This window comes from Nicotiana attenuata, chromosome 5 (genome assembly GCF_001879085.1).
Source record: "Nicotiana attenuata strain UT chromosome 5, NIATTr2, whole genome shotgun sequence".
In the NCBI taxonomy this organism is placed as follows: domain Eukaryota; kingdom Viridiplantae; phylum Streptophyta; class Magnoliopsida; order Solanales; family Solanaceae; genus Nicotiana; species Nicotiana attenuata.
Window position 1 is genome coordinate 10,343,109 of NC_031993.1, and position 12,670 is coordinate 10,355,778.

Below are 12,670 nucleotides of genomic sequence, written 5' to 3' on the forward strand. Positions count from 1 at the left end.
GTTTAAAGATAAACTCAATAGTGAAAGTATTTCTATGAAATGGCAAACTTCGGGTTCTAGTGTATGAATAGGCTAAAGATAAAAGTGATGGCACGAACTAGTACTACATCTAAATGCATGAGAATAACCCGGCAACAAAATAATATCATGTAACAACAATTTTAACTAAGTGTAACTCCACCATAAAAGAAATTACATAATGATAAAAGTGATAACAAGTTCAAATAAAGCATACAAGAGCAAACCCGACAAGTAAGGAATGTGACATATAATGACAACTTCAAATAAAGCATGTGATAGTAGACATGGTGAATAAAAGCTATAACATGTGGTAGCAATTCCAAATAAATCTATGAAAGAAGGCTAAGAGTCTAAAGCAGTCAATTCCCACATATAAGCCCGAGTACGTACTTGTCACCTCGCGTACACGGCTTTCACATAACACAAATAACACAAACGACTCAAATCCTAAGGGGTAGTTTCCCCCCCTCCCCCCTCCCGACAAAGTTAGGCAAGATACTTACCTCAAAGAATCTAAATCGATACTCTAATATGACCTTCTCGTGTGAAACGACCTCCGGATGGCTCAAATCTAGCCAAAATAAGTTAATATCATAAATAAAAACCATAGAAAACAAATTCTGATAATAAAGCTTAGATCTTTAATGAAAACTAAAAAGTCAACCCAAAAAGTTAGCCCCGGGCCCGCACCTCGGAACCCGAAAAACACCCCGGGCCCGCATCCCGAAACCCAAAAAACACCCCGGCCCGGCACCTCGGAACCCGAAAAACTTACAAAATCCGAATACTGATTCCGATACGAGTCCAACCATACAAAATTATCCAATTCCGACATCAAATCGGCCTTCAAATCCTCGTTTTACATTTTTGAAAGTTTTTACAAAAATTCTCTTGTTGTCCAATTCAAATTACTAATTTAATGATAAAAACAAATATGGACTCATGAAATATAGTCAAATCAGGGTAAAGATTACTTATCCCAATTTAAAGTGTAAAAATTCCTTTCAAAATCACCCAAATCTGAGCTCCATAGCTCAAAATATGATAAAATGACCAAGACCTTCGAAATAAAGTAGTTTAAACACTGCTACAGAGGTACCCTTCACTATCGCGATTTAAAAAATTTCCAGCACAAATTTTACCCTTCGTGTTCGCGGCCATTTTCCCGCAATCGCAATGAACAAATTCCCATTACCCTTCCCAAACTCTTCTCAAACAGCCTGTAGCATAATAGCCATAACTTTTAGTACAAAACTCAAAATGACAAATGATTTGATCCTATAAAATTTAGAGCAAAGGGCTACAATTTTCATATTTAGATTATCTCCATATTCCTTATAGATGTCAAGATATAAGCTTCCAAAGTCGGGTCTGTGACAGCAGAATTTTTCTCTACGCGATCGCGAAAAGGCTTTCGCAATCGCGATTCATAGTGCCCAAATAGACATATTATTCTTCACGAACGCAACCCAAAGTCCACGATCGTGATGCATTCCCCTGTGGCCAAAAACCAGCAACTAAAAATGGCCTAGAAATGATCTGAAACCACCTCGAAACTCACCCGAGCCCCTCGGGACCCCGTCCGTACATACCAACAAGTCCCATAACATAATGCAGACCTGCTCGAGGCCTCAAATCACATCAAACAACATCAAATCTACGAACAACACCTCAAATCAAACTTAATGAACTTATAAACTTTCAACTTCGACGGCTCGCGCCGAATCATATCAAATCATCCCTGAGTGATGTCAAATTTTGCATGCAAGTCCCAAATGACATAACGAAGCCATTTGAGTCATGAAAATACCATTCCGGAGTCATTTACACAAAAGTCAAACTCCATTCAACTCTTACAGCTTAAACTTCTAAAACAAGAATCATCCTTCTGAATCAAACCTGAATCATCTGAAAACCAAACTCGACCACATACGCAAGTCATAATACATAACATGAAGCTACTTGAGACCTTAAGCCGTCGAGTGGGATGCTAATTCTCAAAACGACCGGTCGGGTCGTTACACCAGCAATACCAAACTAACATATACACATGGCTGGCAAGGTCACAATACTGATATACAAAATATACAGGACTAGTCTACAAGCTTTTAGAGATAACTCAACTGTATCATGGTCGAAACAGGGCCTCGACCTACCCATCACACTCGCATATATAAAATGGACTCCAGGGTCTAGACGTGGTAACTCTGAGGAAGTGGAGCATAGAAACCAAGCTGATGTCTGACTTTGTCTATTAGGAATGTTTATCCAGCTGTCTATCAGGACATGCAGGCATGAAATGCAGCATCCCCGACAAAAGAGACATCAGTACGAAATAAAGTATCGGGTATGTAAGGCAATAGAATAACTGAAAGTTGAAACTTAACTGATAATATAATAACTGAAAGTAACTGGGAGTCGAAGATAATCTGAAGATATGTTTACTTGCTAATACTGACTCACTCTCTCAACATAGTATGTAAAATAGATGTCCGTCCCTATAAGGCATGGTACGTGTAACTGCTCTGCCGTAGTAGGCTCGCTCATAGGTGCTCAGCCATACTAAGCTCTGTATCTCGACCATTTTGGGCTCGCTCATAGGCGCTTGACCACTGTAGGCTCAGTATATAACTTACCCTCTGATTTGCCACTGATTATAGCTTGATGGTGATGAAAATACTATAGTACTGCCCAATAGGGGCCTGCCCCTATTGGGCAACCTCTGATCAGATGGAAAGTTTTATACCGAGCCTATTATGGCCGAACGCCTATGAGCGAGCCCAGAATGGCCGAGATACAGAGCCTAGTATAGCTGAGTGCCTATGAGCGAGCCTACCACGGCAGAACAGTTATACGTACCAAGCCTTATAGGGCCCGGCAACTATATTACTTACTATATTGAGAGAGTTGAGTCAGTATCAGCAGGTAAGCGTATCTTCAAATCATCTTTGACTCTCAGTTACTTTCAGTTATTATATTATCAGTTCAGCTTCAACTTTCAGTTATTCTGTTCCTTACATACTCGGTACATTATTTCGTACTGACGTCCCTTTTGCCGGGAACGCTGCATTTCCTGCCTATCGTCCCTGATAGACAGCTGGATACACCTTCCTAGTAGACAGAGCCAAATTTTTGCTTTGTTGGTAATCTCCACTTCCTCGGAGTTACCAGGTCTAGTCCTTGGAGTCCATTTTCTTATACAGGTTGATGGGTAGGTCGAGGCCCTATTCTGACCATAATACAATTATCTCTTAAGGCTTGTAGACGAGTCATGTATATTTTATATATTACTAGATGTTCATGGTAGCTTCGTCGGCTTGCACAGTTTCATATATCATCTTTTGGGTATGTTTACCCCTCAGAGGAAGAGACATTATTTTCAGAAAATTCAGAATATGGCATTATCGGCCTAAGTTGAGGGCTACCCCTCTAGAGTTTACAGTTACAGAGTGGTACGCTCGGGTCGAGTATGGCATCGGGTGCCGGCCATGCCTCCCCAGGTTTGGGGCGTGACAAACTTAGTATCAGAGTAGTTCTATCCCAGGGAGTCCACAAGTCGTGTCTAGTAGAGCCTTGTTTATAGATGTGTTATGCACCACATTATATAAATAGGAAGCTACATGGCATTTAGGAGTCTGTTACCCTTCTTTCAAATCCAAATCATGCGATAGAGCTTAGTCATAAAAGTTCAAGCCAGGACTTATGTTTGCTAATGATATAGAGATTCTTGCAATTAGATAAATTACAGCTAGACAGAGGCTAATATAACAGTAGGTAAGGGCACTGGTAGAGAGAGAATTTTTGACAACGTGGCCCACTTTGAGGCCTTATCAGATCGTGCATACCAGATGTGCGAATTTCCTACTTAACACCGTAAGATGGGAATATCAAGCACACCCCGTGAATAGCAGGTCATGTGAGTATTAGAAGGTAAAAGAATAATTTTCAACATGTAACAAAAGCAAGGTGAAGGAGGATACGAGGTACCCAGTTAACAAAGATTATCCGAATTTCTAATTCAGGAGAGAAATATAAGGATTCTAAGCTACCCTTAACAGAAATAGAGGTATGTACAATTGGCCACACCCATCTCAGTTATGCCCTATGGGAGCTAACATATATAGTTTAAGAGAAGGATGTGATATGACCTAGCGTGGGTTAGAGTAACCCAAAATGGTGGATTGAGCCAAGGGAGCTAAAAGTGAAACAATGTTTTGTTGACATTTTCAGAATAATGTGATATACAAAAATATTAGCATGAGAATAAGAAGTAAGTAAATAAAGCTTTATGAGAAAGGTATGATAAATGGGTGAAAATGGTAAATAAAACATGGTAGGATGACAGAGTCTATGGTCAAGTGACTGAAAAGACAAGAGGTGACAAACCTTGAGACAATAAAAGAGCATAACCAATGAAGTCCTACCTTATTTTGAGAAAATGAGTTGGCGACTCCAACGTAATTACTAGAAGTCTAAGTTAGACACCCTGGAGTAATAGAGATCAACATAGGCTAGTAAACAAGATAAATCAAACATGAATTAGGGACCAAAGAATTAGATAATAGTCGACATTGTGAGAATTTTAAAGACCGCATTCCGGAAAAAATAGAATGGACAATAGATGAATAACCTTTAAAGGTCATTCAAGAATATGCTTATCTAAAGCAAGTAATGTGAGCAGAGTTAAGCTTAAGGGACTAAGTGTGCCAGTTACACCAGGTGTCACCCTCGTTAGTAAGGAATTCAGTTATCCTTGGTACTGAAGGGTTACTTCAAGGAGAGTAAGAGTCAGTGAAGATGTGAAAAGATGTCAAAGATGAAGAGGTAACTATGGAATAGTAAAGGAAGAATGCGGTAAAAAGGCGAAAGGGATGAGATTGCATTTATTTAGATCCTACAGATATGTTACGACCCCAGCACATTATGCAAGCACGACGCTAGGGAGAGGCAGTAAGAGTTCCCACCCAGGATGTTATTGATAAATAAATATGAATTAGCACTTGATACATAAGGAGCCAGTGCGAGAGATAAGTTAAGACAATGGGAATAACCCAAGAGGGATTGCACTGAATAAAGAGGTGAGAATGGACCAATGAGTAGTTAGTAGTTGATTTAGGAAGATTCTAGTTATGGCTAGACAAGAGGATACAAATAAATCAACAGATCGTGCAAGATAAACGTAGTGAACCCCAGCATGGGAATTCGGTCTCGCAGATACGAGATCGTAATCGTTGAGAAATATTCATATAGGAGTTGGGGTAGTTAAATGTACTATATAAATGTTACGTAAATAAAAGAGAGTGCCACTTGGGAGATAATCAAAATTTGAGTTCAAAAGTAAACCTACAAGCACAAGGGCACGAAGGTAAGTAATATATAATGTAATAAGCTCGCAGCTTTACAGGAGTCAGAGGGTATCCCCTAAGTGATACAACGAATGACTAGCTGAGGGAATAAGGAAGAAGGCTTCAACATAAGCATAGTGACCAAAAGAAGAAATAATCTTGTAACAACAGTCTCACTATAATATTGTAAGCACTCCATAATAAAGTGGCACCTATCGTGACAATAAACGGGAAGTAAAATCAAAAGGAACATTCGAGATCATATGAGTTGCACGAAATTCTAATATATGTGGGCACTAAGGTTAGCCAAGTATTCATGCAACAAGTGGCAGAACGACTAGGAAAGGTAATTACTTACTTTTAAGGAAAACTTAGAAGGCACAAAAGGAATTATTCGATCAATGACCCAGAGTTAGTTATGTTATGAACACACTTAAGATTTCGAAGTATTATCCATGCAACATATATATTGACATTCCTACAGCTATAGGAGACTCCAGCATAAGTTAAATGAAAGAATTGAGACCGCCTCACAGACAAAGACTTCAATTGTTAGAATATTATATTATGGATGTTCCATAGCATCCACGAAAGGCAAAAGTAATAACTAATACCCTGAGTCACAGATCGGAAGATAGCTTAAGCCTACTTAAAGGCTAAGAGAGAAGTGGAAACTAAAGAGTTACATCACCTAATTGAATCAAGAGTCTTATTATTAGACCCAGATAATTATTGGAATTGTGATTCAAAACACCGCAGAAGCACTCTTAATGTCATACGTACAAGACAGATAGTAAAACAGCTATATGCTATAATGGCTCTACGATAAAGCTAGTTAGAAAAGTACCAGCCTCATACGGAGTAAGCATGAAGCTCCCACCGGATTGTGTATGTACTAGAGGTTCAACTATTATAGTAGAGCTTCAAGTTGTGGATGTGAATTCCACCTATGTGGAAGGGTGTTTACGGAAAAGACAGAAAATATGATGCAAGATTTAAAGGTAAGTAAGGTAAAGGTGAAAAAGGTACGAGATACTCAAGTGCAGAAGGCTATGAATAGTCCAGACTTCAGATAGAGGGCTAGAAGCACTGTGATTCAGTATCCACAAATGATAGAGCTATCGACAGTGGCATATTTTCCAGCCTATGGTTTCCAGGTACCGAGAGGTGTAGTTAAGAGAGTAAAGAAGAGTTAGAGACGACGTGGCATCTCACTTGAGGTTCCAGAATAATATAAGGAAATCTATGGTACTAGCAAGTTAAAAGAAGGTTGAGAGTAGTATAAATAGATATATGTAGGTCGCAAGCTAAAGTATGATAGAGCGACAAGGTCTTAGGTATATAGGAGTAACGATAAAAAAAAGGGTGAGTGAAAAGGGGACAAAAATAGGTAAGGCTTGAGGATTTAGCCCATCAAAACAAGAGGGTTGATGGTTTCCGTAAGTTATAGAAAGCTCAGTAGAGCCTGAATGAACTCGGAGGAGTCTAAGACTAGGAGCATTTAGAAAAGATGAAATTTTTCCCTGGTAGTAGAATAAGGGTAACTATGATAGATAAGAGGACGACATTTGGGCCTTTGATTGGGTAATAATTCAAAGAAAAGGGATTTCTTGAATTGCACGGAATTAGAATACCCCATAATATGAACCATGTTGGGATGCCATGAAATACGGTTATTGAAGTATAATATCGTCCCTAGGTGGACCAGGCAAATCACTTTAGATGTTCCCTGATGAGATGTGAGCCATAGTGACAATGTATTACGTAAGAGGTTTCAAGTTATTAATGGTAGATTATGGATCAAGACTAATCTGAATAAACAATAGATGGATAAAAGTTCCAAAGTATGAGATGAGATTAGGATATAATTCTTAAGATGAATAGTAATAAGGAAGCATTAAAGGGCTTAGATTTATACATATAGGATAAGCAGAGAGAGAATGACTTGGAGTTGGGTAGCAGACCTCGATAATAATAAACTGAAGTAAGTGTTATGGTATAGTATAAACTACCTAGATGTAGTAAAGCCAAAGGGTAGATAATCGAGACTATGAAACAAGATGTAGCGAGAGTCGTAAGTTTGACAAAGTACCAAGTGAAGGACTCCAGTACACCTATTAATGCCCAAAGGGATAAATTGTAATAGTTCTATGTAGGTTAACAAACTGAGGCCTAGAGATTGGCTAAAATATAGAGGAAGAAGGAGAGAAGAGTCGCATAGGTGCACATACATGGACAGAGTCTACAGGCTGCACGACAGAAGGTAGTAACATCAACGAGATTAGAGGAATTTCGACCACAGGTCGCGGTGTGAGAAAGATGCCTAAAGGGGGGAATGCCCTGGGCTTTGGATTTATTCACAAAATAGTTGCCTAGATTCAAGAACAATACTAAAGTATTCGTAAGAGCTATAGGTTATGAGACTGATATGTGCATCAGTCAACATTTGAGGACGAATGATCCAAAGGGGGGAATGATGTTACACCTATATTTCCGTACGTAAGAGTACGTCGTAAGTAAATTGATGTAAGCTCAAAAATAAGATCATCTTTGAAAGTACACAAAGTAAGTTAATTATGTTAACTAGGAGGTTACACATATTTAAAATCATGAACTACAAGTACCAAGAGGGTTGGAAGGTTTAGAAGCTAAACGAATTGAAGAAAACAGGTTTCGTTGAAGTCGACAAGTTAGGAATATTATAACATGTAATTTTGGGTGAGACTAGGGTGCTAAAAATGATAAGGGGGTTATTTTATGATTTATTTTAGTCTTATGATAGTCATGTGATATGTTTTGAAGTCAAGAGAGTTCTGGAATAAAAGTTGGCAAAGATCATCACAAGTTACATTCATAAATAGGATGAAAATTAGGTCAAATGTAGCTGAGCGTTCCTCCCAATGTACTTTGAATTATAGGATGACATACCTACCAAATTAAAGATAAACGAGTCTAGTTTCTAAATCATTAAACCATTAGTCAATAAGACATTGGAGTAAAGAGATATTCGCCTTTTTGGGAGACTATGCAGACTGGTAGGTGACAAGTAGGTGCATTACCTACTTGCCAAAAGGAGAGGCCTCAATTTAAAGCTCCCAAAGTCGACCAAGAGGGGACTTTTAAGGGCTTATTAAATCATTTCTTTCACTCATCTTTCAGACCAAGAAAACCAGATTGAACCCCTGCAACTCCTTGTCACACCCTTTTTTTAAAACATCACTAACCCTCTTTAAAATAATAAAAGTGATTTTGAAGCTCAAAAAGGGTTTCAATTATGAAAAGTGACAAAAAGAGTGTGTTCAAAAGGAGTCGCCACCTGACATTTGATTTCAGTGTGCCAGGTCACTATTTTCAAAATAACAATTTCCCTTCAAAACGTATTTGACTATTAAACTAGTATGCACCAGAGATTCGGGTAAGGGGTTTCATTTGACTCGGGGAGAAGGTGTTAGGCATTCCCCGAGTCCCATAACTAATACGGTTGTGTACATGATCAAGTTGGTTTTAAAGAATACTTAGATTTTGAGGTAGAAAAACACAAAAAAGGAAAATAAACAATCAAAAGAGGCTCGAGGTCGTCCCCACCTAATAAAACAAAATAAAAGTAAAAATAAAAATACTATTCTATGCTTCCTCAAAGTGTTCCATCGTTGGCCTTCAAATACAAATACTTCGGGGCATACCCCAGACAAAAATATATACAAAATCATCAGGGCATTCCTCGGATAATATAATCGACTAAAAGGACCACCTTTCACCTCAACAGAAATTAAATCACTAACGTCCTAAAAGTTTGCCTACCCCTGTATCAACGGCCTAAACATAATACTAACGATGTTAAAAAGCGATTAAATAAAAGTAGTAATATGTTTAAGGTCCAATTTCTTCCCCATGATCCATTTCCTATTCCACAACCCATTAAATCGTTTAGCTAACTAATAATATCCGCCTTTTAGCTCAAATAACAGATTGGCCATTCAACTTACATAACTAAACTCAACATCACATTAAGGCAAATGTATTTTATTCAATAGTCAAGCATCAATGAACTCACATAATCATATCAGGCAAAACATCACATATAAGCTTTAAAGGAACAGAAACTGGGAAAGAATTTTGACCTCAGTTTTGTAAAATTGAATCGAATAGATCGGACCTTGATAAGCAGCAAACTGACCAGAACTCGAACAGAACCTCGGACGGCCACCGACGATGGATTCGAGCCATCTCAAATGTACTTCAACAAGGAACCAATAGAAACAGTCATCGAAACTCAATCAGAAAACTCGAGACTCGCCGGAAAAGGATGCGAAACGCTTTTGGACTCTTTATTGTTTTCAATTTTTTTTCATTTTCTTTATGGTTTTCAGCCTCTATTTCTCTCACTTTTGGACTGAAGATCGTCGCCGGCGTTAGAGATGGAGGAGTCGTCAACTAGTTGTTGCCGGCGGCTGGTGGAATCGCGACAGATGCAGATGTGTGAGGAGAGGAGGAGGTCTGGCAGCGGCTCGTTTTGGAGTAGGGAGATGGGGTGGTGTGCGACAGTAACAGAGAAAGGGAGTGAAAGAAACGAGGGGGAGAGAGAGACAGCACCAGCGCCGGTGGCTGCTAACTCGCCAGATTTCGGCGTTTGGTGGTAAGGGAGCGGCGACTGCTATTGGTGGAAATAGCTGGGGTTGGTAGCTGGGTGTTAGAATGGAGGAGTTGTCGCTGGAGTTTTGGGGTCTCTTCAGGTTGAAGAAGAAGGTAGGGTTAGGGTGTAAGGGTTGAAGATGATGAAGAAGGGTTAGGTCTTAGAGATTAGGGTGGGGTAATGGGCTAAGAAGATAGGGCTTGGTGAATTGGGTTATAAATTTGGCTTTTAATTCCTGAAATTTGGCTAAAAATATTAGCTTCTATATTAACATCATAAAAATGTAAAATTAATCATAATTAATTAAAACAACTATATTATGTGTCTATGACATGAAATTATTTTTGGTATTTTCATGGATTATGCTAAAAATAAAAATGGGATTAGATTAAAATTATCGCAGAAATTAAAATAATATTCCTACCAAAAATAGTAATATTTTTGAAAACAAAGTGGAACTATTTTTGTATTTTCGACTTTTATGAAAGGTAGATAAACTAAAAGTAACTAGATAAAATATCAACTAGCTAAATAAAAGAAAATATTTTTGTAATTTTTATTTTGTGATAAAATAAAGTAAAAGGACCAAAACTAGTTAAAATAGTGATATTAGACCTAAACTAAGTATTTAAATGCTAAAATGTGTAAAAATTCGGGGAGAGTCAAAAATTACATGTCTACAGCTGCCCCTCTTTGACTGGAAACACAAAGAGTTTTCAGACAAAGAACGGCGAGACAGGTTTTTGACCCGACCCTTATTTAGAGAGACCAAAAACTAAAAGAAAGGAGAATGTGACCGAGCCCTGGTATCTGAGCTGCCTACATATCCTTGGCTATAAAGGAATCAGGCCACGTGTAGTTCGGAAGTGAGAAGAGCGATGGAGTATAATGAGGTGGAGAGCCGATTGAGGTGCCGTCGAGGTTCCGATCCGCGGTTCCTGCCATTACATAAAAAATAAAAGAAAGAATACAACAAAAATAAAAGAAAAATACAAGATCCTATCTACTTCTCGTCTCGAATTTTCCTTGAATCTCCACTTGATCCTTCAACATGAAACTGAAATTCACCCTATTCTTCAGGCGGGCATCCTGCTGACTTGAATTTGAAGAAAACTGGAACTTGACCCTGTTCTTCAGGCGGGCTCCTGCTGCTTCGACTTGAAATAAACATGAAATTTGAGTAGACTTGAGCTTGCAAACCTTGTCTTTCGAGTGGGCTTGTGCTACTTCTGATTTGAACTAAAAATGGTCCATATTCTCCAGGCGGGATCCTGCTGTCTTTGACTTAAATCTTGAAAATTGAAAGTTGACCCTGTTTTTCAGGCGGACTCTTGCTGTCTTTGACTTGAATCTTGAAAACTGAAAGTTGACCCTATTCTTCAGGCGGACTCCCGCTGTCTTTGACTTGAATCTTGAAAACTGAAAGTTGACCCTGTTCTTCAGGCGGACTCCTGATGCCTCTGACTTGAACTTGAAAACTGAAATTTGACCCTGTTCTTCAGGCGGGATCCTGATGCCTCTGACTTGAATTGAATTCTAAAATGACTTCCCTTGTTCTCCAGGTGGGTGCCTGCGATCAAAACAACAAAACAAATAAAATTTTCTGCCCCAGTTTGCACTAGAAGGATTTGTGAGTTGTTAGCAAAACTGTAAATCACCTATGCTATTGATGCATTGATGAGAGTAAAACTAAAGACTCGACTAGGATGTGCATCTCCTAGGGATGAAACTTGAATGAACCAAATTAGGAAGTGCGTCTCCTAAGGATAAAACTCGAATGACTCAAACTAGGAAGTGTGTCTCCTAGGGATGAAACTTGAATGACTCAAACTAGGAAGTGCGTCTCCTAGGGGTAAAACTTGAATGAACCAAAACTAGGAAGTGCGTCTCCTAGGGGTAAAATCTCAATTTAGGAAGTGCGTCTCCTAAACAGTATAACTAAAAGACCCAGATTAGGAAGTGCGTGTCCTATGGATGAAAATTCAATGACTCAAACTAGGAAGTGCATCTCCTTGGAATGAACTTAAATGACCCAAAACTAGGAAGTGCGTCTCCTAGGGGTAAAATCTCAATTTAGGAAATGCATCTCCTAAAACAAAAATATAATTTGAAAGACCCAAACTAGGAAGTGCGTCTCCTAGGGGTTAAACTTCAATGACTCAAACTAGGGAGTGCATCTCCTAGTGGTAAAACTTGAATGACTCAAACTAGGAAGTGCGTCTCCTAGGGGTGAAACTTGAATGAACCAAAACTAGGAAGTGCGTCTCCGAGGAATAAAATCTCAATTTAGGAAGTGCGTCTCCTAAAACAAAAGTATAACCTGAAAGACCTAGACTAGGAAGTGCGTCTCCTAGAGGTGAAACTTCAATGACTCAAACTAGAAAGTGCGTCTCCTAGGGATGAAACTTGAATGAACCAAACTAGGAAGTGCGTCTCCTAGGGGTAAAATCCCAATTTAGGAAGTGTGTCTCCTAAAATAAAAATATAACCTGAAAGACCTAGACTAGGAAGTGCGTCTCCTAGGGATGAAACTTCAATGACTCGAACTAGGAAGTGCATCTCCTAGGAATGAACTTAAATGTCCCAAAACTAGGAAGTGCGTCTCCTAGGGGTAAAATCTCAATTTAGGAAGTGCGTCTCCTAAAACAAAAATATAGCCTGAAAGACCCAG